Source organism: Oryx dammah, unplaced genomic scaffold (assembly GCF_014754425.2).
Source record: "Oryx dammah isolate SB20612 unplaced genomic scaffold, SCBI_Odam_1.1 HiC_scaffold_11, whole genome shotgun sequence".
Taxonomy (NCBI): domain Eukaryota; kingdom Metazoa; phylum Chordata; class Mammalia; order Artiodactyla; family Bovidae; genus Oryx; species Oryx dammah.
The window spans coordinates 39,706,262-39,716,691 of NW_024070195.1; the positions used below are offsets into that span (position 1 = coordinate 39,706,262).

Consider the following 10,430-nt stretch of genomic DNA (forward strand, 5'->3'; position numbering starts at 1 on the left):
AAGAGTTGGACACGACTGAGCGACTTCCCTTTCACTTTTCTCATCTCTCCTTAGATTCAAGGCCCGGTCTTATATTTATGTGTTTGTGTCTGTGTACTACTCATGGATACAGTGTGTGCTGCAAATATGTTTGTCGTCTGAAGAAAAGAAACAAAGGGAAAAGTGTCATTTGGGTTTCTCTCATTTCACAATTTTACCTGTCAAAATTGAGTTTACGATGTGGAAGAACTAATGAAGTTGGGTAGAGACAGCACAGACTTTTTAATGTGTTTATAAATATGAATGTGAATTATACAAGCATATTTATTCAAACAAAACCTTTACTTCCTTTTTATTTTGGCCAAGCCACACCCGGCTTGTGGAATCTTAGTTCCTGACCCAGGATTGAACCCTTGGCATTGAAAGCAAGGAGTCCTATTGACTACACTGCCAGGGAATTCCCAGAAATGTTTACTTTTTAATTTGGTTAATTCTACTGAACTCAGAAGTACTTGAGACTGTGAGGGATGCAAAGCAAGTGTATGCACTCTTAACTGTAATGTTAACCATGGATGGAATTGACTTATCCAGTAAATATGTTTTGTAAAATAAGTGACTGTGCTAAGATTCATTTCTAGGGTAATCCCACCTTCAGAATCCCAGTCACAGCTCTTAAACCTCTAAATCGCCATACCTCATCCCAAGGGAGGATTCTTAAATTCTACAGAAGTCAAACCAAATTCTAGAAAGACCCCACCTTCCATGCCAGTGGTTCTCCAAGTGTGGTCCTTGAACCAACAACAGCAGCATCTGGGCACTTGTTCAAAATGCAGAAACGCACATCACCAGGCCTCAGTGCCAGCAAGCTTACACAGTGAGAAATTCTGGGGTTGAGACCTAGCACTTTGGGTTTTAACAAGCCCTCCTGGCAATTCGGATGCGGGAATTGTGTTTCAGAAACTCGGCTTCCGGTTACTCTGGCTGGCTGCCCTTTGCCAGGGGAGAGTGGAGATGAGGAGTGCAGGAACCTATTCTCAATTCTTCAGGGAACTTTATTATCTATTGGTTTCCTTTGCCATTACCCTAATACAGATGGAACGTAAGGCCCATTAGACAAAACATGAACCAGACCTGTTCCATAGAACTGTGAAGTCAGTTTTCCTTGGCTTTGCCCGTGGTCATTAAAAAAAAAAAAAAAGCTTCACGAGCCACTCTTGTCTCTGAACTTTTCCCTTTTCTAGTAAAAGTACAAATTCCAGCTGGAGCACTTGACCAACAACATCTTTCTACAGAAGTTGCTGCCTTCGATGCTTTGCTGAGTTCCAGAGATAAGATAAATAATTTACCCAATGTAGGTTTCTGATTACTCACTCTATTAGCATTTAGAGCAGAGAGCTCTGGCCTCTAGGGAGTTTCATTCGTTCAGATGCAGCCCATCTGCTTTTGTTTTCTTGTGGGGAGTTTTTTTGGGGGGTGGGGTTGCCTGGAAAAGCTAGGGAGCTCCCAGCATCCCACACATACTTTAAGGATGAACTGCTTAAATCTTATGGGTTTTACTGGAAATTCTGGGGAATGCTATTTTCTTATTATTTAAAAAAATACACAGCTGCTAAGACTCTTTTTCCCCCCTCCTTCTCCCCTCTATTTTTTTCTAAATGCTGAGTAAAAACTAAATTCCACAGTTCATTTTCAAATATTATACAAAATACAATAGCTTCATGAAAGGATATTTTCAATATTGTGCAATTTATTTATCCTAAACCCATACTGCACACTGCAAGAGTAACTTCAGGGAATTTTACAGAAGGGATTAAGCAGAGTTTCTCCTAAATCAAACAAAACTGGAGAACAAAAAGGAACAGCCTGTTACATCAAAGTATCATTCTTCACTTACACAATTCCTGAAGTATAGTACCAATATCAGTAGAGAAAGATACAATATGGGAAGGTGGCATCTGTAGTTATTTCATGGGCTCTTTACTTTATGGTAAAGACATGTCATTATTATTTTATACAGGTCTTAAGAGTAAACTGAACAACAGAAGAAATCACAGCAAAAATAGCAGTCTGTGGATGGTCCATTACAGATATAGAGGAAAAGCTTGACAGAAACCCAAGAAGTGATATGTTGGATATGCTAAAAAAAAAAAAAATCCTTTATTAATCCTTTTGAGATAACTTGATCAACAAGTTACTTTATCCCTTTTGAAAAGAAATACTGAACCATGTGTCTGGATGGTATTGTGGGTCTTATTTTGGTAATCTCTGTGAGATAGAAATTGCATTTCATTTCCCAGGTAAGGTTTTTGTATTTTCATGGATTTTCTTAATGCAGAATTAAGACTGCACATCTTACTTCCTATGGTGAGCACCCTGTGAGTAAGTTAAACAATAACATGATGACATCTGCCTGCAAACCTGTTTGCCTGCCGGTGATTTAGTACCAATTACATCAAAAGTCCCTTGCATGAAATGAAAGTTGTTGGTTGGTTTGGGGATGGCACCTCGCTGAAACAAGTTAGCTGAGATACAAAAACAATGTCTTAGAACAAGGGACACCTCTAAAAGGTGAGGTGAGGTAAGGACACAGAAGGAATTCCTTGGTCTTCACAGCTCTGGGTTTGAAGCAATTAAAGAGTGAAAGGTGTAAAAATCCAACTTGCTACCTATTTTGTGTTTCTCTGGGAGACTAACCTACTTTCTTGGCTCATTTTCTTCTTCTTCCTACATCAGTTGGTATAAAAGCTGTGGTAGCTGGCAGCCTCAGATGACTCCGTCTGCATCTCTTAGCATAGTTATGTGTCTCTCCAGGACGCAGAGAGTCATTTACCTCTATTTCCTTTGCTTTTTCCCCACAGCAGGTAGAAAGGCTGTCCTGTGACAGCCTGATATATTCTCCCCTTGTCCTAAGAACTTGCAAAGCCAAGGGCGGTGAGTTAACAGTCGGAGTATATGCTCCTTCTCACTTTTTCCTGTCTTCTGACAGATTCAAGAAGCTGTAGAGGTAAATCTGAGAAAAGTGGCATGTAAGTACACACACACACACACACACACACACAGTGCAAGAACTCGCACCCAGCCACTCACTCCCCTCTCCAGCTTGCCGTATGCTGCATTTTAGAAGGTTTCATGTTGCTCCTGAAACATTTTTTTGGTTGGTTGGATGGCTGAATGAAACACAACCTTCTCCGCAGACATCAAAGCCTGTCTCCAGCATAGCAAACTCCCCATCCAGCCTTTCGTCTCTCCGGCTACATTCCAATTTAACCCGGGCTGCCTTGCATGATAATCAGGCCTAATTACCGCTTCATCCTCTGATTGTTGTGCTGAGTTTGGGGAGCTGCAGAGTTCTCGCCTCAGTCTGGTCCTGTCTCCCTCCTGGTCTTCAGCTCACCCCTTTGAGTTCTCAGCTCTAGCCTTTATAATTAGCAAATAGGTGAAAACAAGGACTCTGCCTTTGGATATGGGCGCTCCATCCACTTAGTAAAACGAATTCCTTTCACAACTGTGGGAAGACCTCCCCATGTCCAGGATCTTCTGAATACCACAGGAGCTTTAAGAGATTTATTACTAGGTTAAAGAGTAAAATAAAGGCCGTGAGACAATCTCCTCATTCCCCAGAGGTATTTCCCTACTTTCTCTCTTAACACACACACACAAAATCTTTTTTAAAGTGTTGAGATCAGAAGGAAAGCGAGGTGAACCAGGACTTGTGGAAAGTTTTTCCTGATTCTTTCACTCGGTAGGATGCATTTGGATGCCGTCATTTCTCTAACTGAAAAAGGAATCACGGGAGAAGAATTGAAAAAATGAGAGATCAGATAATCTCCAGTTTAAACCATCCAGCTTATGTATTACTGTAAGCATTTACTGAGAGCCTGCATGTACCAGGCCCGGTGTTAGGTACTGGAGATTCAAAGACAATATGACATAACTCTTGCCCTTAAGAAGAATAAACGGAGCCTTAAAAGACTGGAAGCAGCTAAGCGAAGGGAACAGAGAAGAGGGGGGCAATTAGATGCCAAAGTTTTTCAAACATAAACTGAATGAAACAAAATCAACCTGGAGTTGATCTTTGTTGAGGCTGGTATTGAAACTTGCTGGGCATTATTACTATTCAGTCTATTGTTTACGTGTTTAAAAGTTTCCATAATGAAAAATTTAAATATTTAAATATTCGGGGACTATTAACTGTAGAACTACTGGGAGGAAGCTGGCTGAAATACCGAAATTCTGGCTGCTCTGCAGTCCTACTCAGAGCATTTCTTGATTTCACGGGGTTCAGGAATCTGCATTTTAAAAAAGCTCCTCAAGCAAATCTCATGAGTTCAAGCATACTCCAAGAGATAGTGAAGGACAGGGAGGCCTGGCGTGCTGCATCCATGGGGTCTCAAAGATTCAGACACGACTGAGCCGCTGAACAACTGAAACTCGAGTTTCTTGGCAGAGGAGGCAGTAAGTGCCTGGAGGGGAGATGTAAACAAGAAGGGAAATCATTTCTTAGAGAAGAAAACCTTCCTTGGGAACCACTTGATGGGATCAGACAATTTCAGAACTAGAAAGAGGACCTTAGAGATCCTGAGTCTAGACCAGAGCATCTCAACTTGTAATGTGCACAGAGATCACCTGGGGATTCTGTTCAAATGAGGCGGGCTTCAAGGATGGGCCCTGAAATCTTACATTTCTAACTAGCTCCAGGTAAGGACCACATTTTGATCAGCAAGTGAAAGTGTTTGTTGCTCAGTCGTGTCCGACTCTTTGCGACCCCATGGACTGTAGCCCACCAGGCTTCTCTGTCCATAGGATTCTCCAGGCAAGAATACTGGAGTGGGTTGTTATTCCCTTCTCCAGGGCATCTTCCCAACCCAGGAATCAAACCCTGGCAGGCGGATTCTTTACTATCTGAGCCACTAGGGAAGCCCTTGATCAGCAAGGATTAGTATTTTATAGACAAAGAAACTGTCAGTGCATCTTTTTGTGTTGCTGTTGTCTTGGAAGGGTGAGCCCGTGTAGGAGCCTGCTACCAGTTGGACATGGGGAGCAGGCTGCTCTTACATGCAGACTACCAATGTGAGCCAGTCCTGGAGCTGAACCATGGTACAGATTTCTCCTCAGCACCGTAGGGATGGTCTGAGGAGCTACCATGTGGCTGTTCTGCCGTAGTCGGTTATTTCTTATCATCCTCACTGTACCTACCAGGTCTTCTTGGGATTCCAGGAGACTTTCTGGGCAAGCAGAGATCTATTGAATACACGATTCAATGTAGTCACAATGGACCCAGCCATTAGCATAGTTTTGGTCCAGTGCTAGTGCATTGAGTAAGTTAGTTAACTCTCCTGAGAACTGCAAAGACTGTATGGATTAATAAACTGTCAAATATACTCCCTGATATCAGGACTGGTGAGCACTCCTTGATACAGGAAATCATGTTTCACACATTGATTAGTAAATTTAGGGAACTGATTATCCCAGAGCTGGTACAGATTCAAAAGAGCTTTCACACCCTCCCTAAAGGATGGATAAAAAGGGGATGCTTGCGGGGAATTTCCTAACCTTTGAGGTGGAAGTCAAAGAATCTGCCCCTCCCTCTTTTCCCTATCAGTGATAGAACTCTGGAGGAGTCAACTCAATAACTGACCCAGGGGACATGATTTGTAATTGCTAATTTCCAGGTAGTGAGGAGCTACAACAGGATATTTCAACTCAAGAAATTTATTAGCAAACATATTACCAGAACCGCCTCCCTCCACAGACATACCCACCTACCATTCACATTCACCCGTTCTTTGCCTATCATCTCAAATAAAGCATTTTTTTTTTTTTGATCACACTGCTTGGCATGCACGATCCTAGTTCCCCTGACCAGGACTCGAGATAGAATCGGAGCCCCAGTCCTTTGCAGGGGAAGCAGAGTCCTAAAGTCCTAACCAGTGGACTGCCAGGGAATTCCCCAAATAAAGCATCTTTTCTCTGGCCTCGGAATGGTTTCTGTCAGAAAGGAATGTCTCTGGGTTAGAACGCTCTGGGATCTTTCCCAAAGACACACACTTGTCTCCTTGAAACATCACATGTTACATATTTATCTTTCCCCCCTGATCCAATGACACATTTTGCCTGAGCCCTCTTATCTAGAAATGCCCAAGAGGGCACAGAATAGTGGTAGACAGAATCTCCTAGCCTTCGCAGAGCCCCTCCGAGTAAAGTCTGAAAGCTTTCCTTAGGGGCAGAGGCCAGGGAAAAGTTAATTTTGGGTTCTGGGCCTGTGGACTTGGGTTTTTGCGCCTGCGAGGAGTTGAGGGCGTGGATTGAGTAAACTCTTTGGAGGCCGGGAGTGGGGAGGGGGGTAGGGCCTCCTTGGAGCCTCCCGGCCATTAGTAATCAGCTTTGTGAATGGAGTTAAAGGGGGAGGGGTGCACATACTTGGGATTCCTTTATCTGGGTGGGCTCCTTCTCCACAGACTTTCAGGATGTGGGAAATGGAAGATGAAAGAAGCTGAGTTTTCAGCCTATCAGGTTACGGCGTGTAAAATGGAGAGGGAAAGCGGGGGAGGGGGGAGAGGGACCAGGGAAACCCAGTTTGGGAACTGGCCGGGGAGAGTGAGAGAGAAAGAGTGCTGGGCGTGCAGATCATATTTCACATCACATCAGAGCTGTGGAATTTCCTCTCTTCTAGGGGGAGGCCTGTGAAGAGAGAAGTTGGTTTAAGGTTAGTCGGTGATGAATAATAGCCGAGAGGCGACGGATTGAGGGTGTTACTAAGTGACTGGTGTTTACAAGCAGAGATTTTTGTGGTGGGGAAAGGGAGGTGGGAGCTGGGGCCATCTTCAGTCTGAGCTGTTAACCAGATTGTGTGACCCCAGAATGGAGTCTATGTATGGATTTTATTTGTGTCTGACCCCTGTGGTATGCAGAGCCTTGAGCTGTGGGCTGAGAAGGGGAGCGAAAGGAATGGAATGGTAATTAGAAAAAGCAGGTGAGGGAATCTGGGGACCCGCGGGCACCTTGTGAGTTCTCCTCTGTCGGGGAGTCCCCAGGGCGGTCCTAGCAGGAGTGTTTCTGTTTGTATCAAGCCACGCGCTCCACACCACTCAGCTGTCGTGGCCCTACTCTCCGAGGACCCTACCTCCCAAGAGAGGAGTCTATTTTTAAAAATTCCACCCAGGCGCTGTCCTTTCTTGTCTGTTATGAGAGAGCACCCACCTCAGAACCTCCACCCTGAGTATGAAAGTTATGCAAGTGAGGGTAAGTGGTTCCTAAGGCCAGAGACACCTTTCATTTTTTTAGGGAAGAGTAAAGATAGTAGATGACCATCGGGTCAAGTCTGGACCGAAAACAAAATCCTGCTGTGGTAGAGACAGGCATAAAGGGTAGGGAGGGGGAACATGGAAAAAAAGTGCGTTTAGAGAAAGGAATGCTTCTTAAACCCCTATACCATCAACAGGCAATGTATTGTTTTAATAAGATGATGGGTAGAAAGTTATTAGATGGCATATAAATCACCACATACATAGATGACAAAAATATTGCTTGTTTTGGAAAAATTAGAATACAATAAAATATGCTTGTCACAAACCATACCAAGCTTCATTTAATCTTTTTCTTCTTGTTTCAGAGAGCTGTTTGGGATTTTTCAGTCTATCAGGGTCATCATTTTCAAACATCTATTAGTGCCAATGCTGTAGTTGCCTGAGAGGCTCAGTTAATAAAGATTTCTGGTTGATAGATAGCTGGAGTGGACTTTTGCACTCTTCTTTGAACGTGGCTTTGGGTTGGAAGAGGGAGAAGGGAGAGGCCACTGACTCCAGTATTCTGGCCTGGAGAATTCCACTGACCATATATAGTCCACGGGGTCGCAAAGAGTCGGACAGGACTGATCGACTCACTTCACTTCCACTACAACGACACTGAATGCACTTTAAAAATATCATTTTACAAACCATACACTCACATTCTCCCTCTCCTTTCCAAACACCTTGCCCTCAGCTATTTAACAAAAAAAAGAAATATAATACTATTTCCTTTTCTTTGCATTATCTCCTCTCAGCAACCTCTCCAACACGAGCTGCAGCGGTGACTGAGCTTCCCTAATCCGTGCTGTTCCTTTCTGATGCCCACAGTCATTTTCTAAGTCTAACTTTTTTTTTCATTTTTGCAAGGTGTATTAAATTGGGGATGGGTGCTATTACTTGAACTGGTCCTTCTGGATTTCTTAGTGGTTTCCTAAGAACAGGTAAGGGTAGTCACTCAAGAGATATTTCCTTTGTGCCCAAGTGCAATAAGCCAGCAGCCTGTTTTTCTATTGTTAGTTGAAATGAGAATTAATTTTCGAAAGTCCTATAGTCAGCTTAGTCCATCGTAACCTGCTGTTGACCTTAGTGGTGGAGGATCTAAGGGCTTGAATGTTAAAATTAGAACTGACTTTGAGTACTGGCCTTATTTACCATCTGGGCACCTTATTTTTATTTAACAAACACTTATACAGCATTTACTATGTGGCAAGGACTCTTGTAAGCTTTTTATAAACATTTGCTCGGCTAATCCTCATAGTAGTGTTATTATTATATAACGCTATTATACAGTGTTATTATTATCCTTACTTTACAGATGAGGAATCCGACACACGGCGATGTGAAGCAGTCTGCCACTTAATGACCAGGAGTTGACGCTTGCCTCCGGAGCACGTCCCCTATTAGGTGGGAGCTCTTCTTCTACAACCATCAGCTTGCAACCTAGGGCAGGCCCTTCGGCAGTGCTGGGGGCATGTGAAGGGTGTGAGACCGGGCAGCAGGGAAGACAGGGCCTTCCAGGCGTGCAAAGTCAAAGAGCAAATCCAGAAGGAAGGGAGAGTGCAAGGGCTGCCCCACTCCCCACATCCCTGTGTAGCGCAACGCGGCACGTCTCCAGCACCTTCTTACAACCCCCTTCACAGTTCCAGTGCCCTACCATTTCCGTTTCCTTGAACTGCATCTAGACATGACTCTGGTCCCCACCAGCTTCTGACCTCATTACTCATTCTGTTTACAGCGTGGCCTCACCCTTCAGGCTGCTCTGATTTCCCAGATAGGAATTTGGCTGCCCTCATTGACTATGATTCAGATTTTCGCCCCAGCCACATTGCACCAGCCCTCCTGTGTACACAGCCCCTCTGGTTAGACTGGTACCCTGACATCACCTTCCTCCTCCGTCCCTCCCTGAAACCCCTGTTATGGGTAAGGCAGGGCTCTGGGACTCTCTCCACTCCAGAGAGCGGAGGCAGGGTTAGGAAGCCCTGGAATGAAATGTGGGGGGGAAATCACTGAAGGGTTTGGAGCTGAGGAGGGTTAAGGTGAGGAGGAGGGCTTCTGAGGAAGGTGAGGAGGCCAAGCAGAACACAAGGGAAGGCCGGAGGCAGGGGCGTCTGTGAACAGATAGGGTGACAGACGAGGAAGGCCTGAGGTGACGTGCCTGGTGGATATGGGAGACACATGACCTCACAGCCTTGGTCATTGCCTGGATGTGAAGGGCATGAGGGTGGGGAGGCTCAGGCACGGTGATTTTCCCAGGTTTCTCATCGGAAGCTTCTGAAAGCTGATGCCTCAACCCACTGTAATGAGGTAGTTGTGAAGCAGAAGAACCTAGAATAGTGCCTGGTGATTTTTCTTTTTTTGTGCGTGGGGAAGGGGGTGGGTTGTGCTGCATGGCATGCAGGGTCTCATTTCCTGGACCAGGGACTGAACCTGTGCCCCCTGCGGTGGAAGTATTCCGAGTCCTAACCACTGGTCTGCCAGGGAACTCTCAGTGCCTGGTAATTGATTATAGATTCAAGAAGTGTTTACAAGGACTTCCCTGGAGGCCCAGAGGCTAAGGATCTGCCAGTGCAGATGCCATGAGTTCCATTCCTGGTGGTCCAGTGGGTTATGAATCCGCATGAGTTCCATCCTTAATCCAGAAAGATCTCGCATACTGCCGAGCAACTAAGCCCATGAGCCACAACTGCTGAAGCTCGTGGCAGTGCCCTAGAGCCCAGGGTCTGCAAGAAAAGAGCAGTCCCTGCTCGCTGCAACTAGAGAAAGTTCGCAGGCAGCAAAGAACCCCCAGCAAGCACAGCCAAAAAATAAATAAATAAAAGTTTTTTAAAAAGAAGAAAGGATTAAAGCTTTGCTATAAAATGAAGGGGAAAAAATGTTGGCAGAATATATTTATGTTGGATCTCCAGATACTGTCATTTAAATATTAATGTCCTATGGAGAGAGAAAACCAAGAGCCTTGAACACATCTGTCTTAAGGGAAAGAGGAAAAACTGATGGGAAGAGGCTGAGGAGGGCTAAGTGGGGAAGGAGGTGTTTCCTGTTTGAGTGCACCTGTTTGGGTCACTGAGAGAGGAGCCCAGAAGCAAAGCCCATGTTTACCTTTATTGCAGTTCATCTAAAACTTCCCTGTGTCAGGAGAGGTGAGGATGGGGGTTACCAAGG

The 10,430-nt window shown here is 44.7% G+C and overlaps 1 long non-coding RNA gene across 1 annotated transcript; it reads right to left on the reverse strand.

Moving 5' to 3' along the window:
• Positions 1 to 3,834: 3,834 nt before the first annotated feature.
• On the reverse strand, positions 3,835 to 9,051 carry LOC120870185. Its single transcript, XR_005722748.1, has 3 exons — positions 8,577 to 9,051; positions 6,400 to 6,660; positions 3,835 to 4,442 (listed from the first exon to the last, which is right to left on the reverse strand). It is a non-coding gene; the product is annotated as an uncharacterized LOC120870185 (long non-coding RNA).
• Between the last annotated feature and the right edge of the window lie 1,379 nt (positions 9,052 to 10,430).